Below are 3,024 nucleotides of genomic sequence, written 5' to 3'. Positions count from 1 at the left end.
GCAGGGTCTCCAGCTCAGCGTCTCCTGGGCCTGGAGGTTGGTGCAGTGGAGACAGCAAGCTGGGGGGCGGCTGGGCCGTGCGTGTCTTTGGGATGTGGAGGGAGCCAGCAGCCAGGGGTGCTCAGCGAGGGGTCCCCTTGCCTGGAGCTCCCTGGAGTGGGGCGTGGGCGAGACTCTGTACTAGCCGCTTCTCTGTGACCAGAACACCCAACAAGGACTCGGAGGAGGGAACATCTGGCTTGCTGGTCCAGATGCATCGTGTGCAGTTGACTCCAAGGCAGACATCACGGCGGTAGGCAGTGACCAAGGAAAGTGACTCGACTCAGTGGTAGCCAGTGCAGAGAGAGGACAGACACGGTCCCCAAGGTGCACCCCAGGACCACTTCAGCCACACCCCACCTTCCTAAATGGCCACCCAGTGAATCCACTTGAACTGCTGACCTTTCAGTGGCCTTATCCCTGGATGGGATTAGAGTCCTGACTCTGTATTAAGCTTTTATTTTATTTTATTTTTTTTATTTTTATTAATTTTTTTTTTTTTTGCGGTTCTGGGGATGGAACCCTTCTACCTCCAGGCTAGGCTCCCAGACCTATTTTTATACTTTTTAAAATTTGGAAACAGGCTGGCTTCAAACTTGCCCGATCCTCCTGTCTCCGCATTCCAAGCGCGAGGATTACAAGCGTGCACCACCACACCCAGCTTGTATTTAACTTCTGAATGCTGTTGCACTGGGGACATGGGTTCAACACATGAGCCTTTTAGGGGAATAGTTCAAATCCAACCATGACATGGTAGAAAGGCCATTTTAAAAAAGCAAGAAAAGACATGTGGGCCCATGAAACCAAGAGAGGGGCCAGCTCAGCAGCGGGCCGGCCACACGCACACCCAGAGCGCCCTCTCACCTGGGAAGCAGGGCTCCCGTGTGCCCAGCTCGCGCCTCACGGTCACCGCAGGCTTTCTGATGGCGCATATGTCTAAGGAAGGAGTGCATTTCGACCGGGTGTCGCTCCCCACAGGCACAGAAGAGGTGCGAACAGTCCACACTTGAACCAAGAACGAGCACAGGAGGCCTCTCTCCAGAGACTCGTGCCGCCTGATGCTTGTGGGGTTCTTTTCTTCCTCTTCATTGAGCCCTCCAAGCTACAACCCGGACCTTTCTTATCAGAGTCTTGCTAAGTTTTGAGGCTGGCCTTGAACTCATTGTCCTCCTGTCTCTGCCTCCCAAGTCCTGGGATCATGGGTGTCCACCGCCCCACCTGCTCCATACCAGTGCTGGAGCATCTAAGCTCCCTCAACTTTCCCAGGACAGAAGCGCTGCTGTTGCACACACTGGCTCCTAAGTGGCAAATCGCGAGTTCCCTCAGTCCTCCCCATTCTAATCTAGCTGCAGGGGTGCTCTCCTCCTCCTTTCTGTATTTCTTTTTCTATTATTGGGAAACCTGGTTCCTATTACTCTCCCCATTGCTTTTCTGATTTGGCCGATCCACCCACTCCCACGTGGTAAGGATTCGCCTGCCCCTGCATGGGGGCTCTGGCGTCCACGCGGAGTCTCCTTCATCTTCCACCCCGCAGGTTTCATCCCACCGGGGTCCAACACCCCAGAAGAGAGGAAGGAGGAGACGAGAAGGAAGAGAAATGTTACAGCCCTCTCCAGCACGCATTGCACCGTCGCCAGGTCTGTTCACATGCGTGTTTTATTTTTATTTTTTATTTTTTAGGTGGTACTGGGGTTCCTGGAAGCCTTTCTACCGCCGGGCTACACTGCCAGACCTATTTTATATTTTTTTAAATTTGGAAACAGGGTCTCTTAAGCCAGCGAGGCTGGCTTCAAACCAGCGCGATCCTCCTGTGTCAGCCTCCCAAGTGCGGGGATTACAAGCGTGCGCCACCACGCCCGGCTCACATGCGTGTTTTACAATTCTTACAGAAGAGGTAAAATTCAAGCAGTCAGACCAAAGAGAGCAGGACACAGGTCTATTTAGATGAATGAGCCCTGATAATCACATCCAGCACCTGCTGCAAGGGGCCGCAGAGCGCAGGCCGAGGACCCTTGGGCGCCTCCCCAAGAAGATGCCCAGCTGACCCCTGGCCTCTGGGCGCAGTCTGTCCTGAGCAGCCTCGGGTGGGTGCTGAGCTGTCCCCTCCCCTGCAGAGTTGGAGTGGCAGCCTTTCTCCTTCCTCGATCTGGTAGTTTTGCAGTGCTGAGACAACACCTTTCACAAATAGCCTGCTTCCCGTTTGGTGCTGACTGCACATTCTGAGGCCCCAGCACGGTCTGCCCCCTCCCCGGGAAGATGGAGAGCCTGGCAGGCAGCTGCGGCAGCGAGTGGAGTGGGGAGGAAGTGTTCAGGGGAGGCTGGGCGAGCAGGCCATGTTCCCTCCTGAAGAGCTGGCAGGAGAGACATGTCCTTGGGCTACAGGGACAGATCGCAGCCGCTCACATTGTTCTACAGAGCTGAATGCTGTGGGCAGAGCGCGTGCCTCCGTGGCCCTCGTGTCCTCTGGAGGAGAAGGGCCTCCAGCCAGCACTTCCTCGGGACTAACTCTTTCCCAGGAGGCTGCTGGAAAGTAGAACATAGAAACCCCAATCGATTTTATTCTCATTTTATTTCCACAGAAAGGAGTGTAAGTTCCCATTTCAGTCTTCATCAGCCTGGACTACAGACAGGAGCAAGGGAGACAGGTGGGTTCACTCACTTTGCATATTGGGGGCTGACCCCAAGGGCATTCCACTCCTGAGCTACACCTCCAGCCCAATTTTATTTTATTTTTATTTTGAAACAGGGTCTCATTAAGTTGCCGAGGCTGGCCTCAAACCTGTGACCCTCCTGTCTCAAGCTCCCAAGTACTGGAATTATAAGTGTGTACCACCATGCCTGGCAATTTTTAAAATATTTTTGAAACAGTGTCTAAGTGTCTGGCCTCAAATTTCCAATCCTCCTGTTATGTTTTGTTCTCTACAAAGGAAGTGGTCTTGGCCAAGTTACTCTGAAAGTTTTCTTTTTTAAAGCAGGGCCAGGTGG

The sequence above is a fragment of the Muscardinus avellanarius genome (genome assembly GCF_963383645.1).
Source record: "Muscardinus avellanarius genome assembly, chromosome: 8".
Taxonomy (NCBI): domain Eukaryota; kingdom Metazoa; phylum Chordata; class Mammalia; order Rodentia; family Gliridae; genus Muscardinus; species Muscardinus avellanarius.
The sequence above is the reverse complement of the archived record's forward strand: the minus strand, read 5'-3'. Positions refer to the sequence as shown.